This window comes from Oxyura jamaicensis, chromosome 17, assembly GCF_011077185.1.
Source record: "Oxyura jamaicensis isolate SHBP4307 breed ruddy duck chromosome 17, BPBGC_Ojam_1.0, whole genome shotgun sequence".
Lineage (NCBI taxonomy): Eukaryota > Metazoa > Chordata > Aves > Anseriformes > Anatidae > Oxyura > Oxyura jamaicensis.
In genome coordinates this window covers 7658373-7658756 of record NC_048909.1, presented here as the reverse complement: position 1 = coordinate 7658756, position 384 = coordinate 7658373, and positions in this window count along the sequence as shown.

Here is a 384-nt window from a genome sequence, read left to right as displayed (position 1 = left end):
CCGCCCCCCCCCCCCCCCCCGCCGGTATTGGATGGAACAGTGTTTGCTCCTGTAAAAAGGGGGAGGAATTGCTGTAATCCTGGGGTGTCAGTGCCGTTCGGTAAGGGTCGGTGTCACGCACGCTGCTTGGCGCAGTTTTCTGCCACGCAGGAGGAAAAGGGAGGTGGGGGGAATGGGGCTTGGTGCACACAAATTGCCCTACGGGGTGACCACGGTGCCCCTGGCTGGGGGGCAGCTGTGCACGTGTCTCCTCCGGTCATGGCATGTGGCAGGGACGAGCCCGTGGTGGCAAGCAGGACGTGATGACACCACGCATGCAACCCACGGGTGTCCCACGAGGTCCCTTCCCCGTGGGCTTTGTGCAGTCGAAGATGTGGATCACCT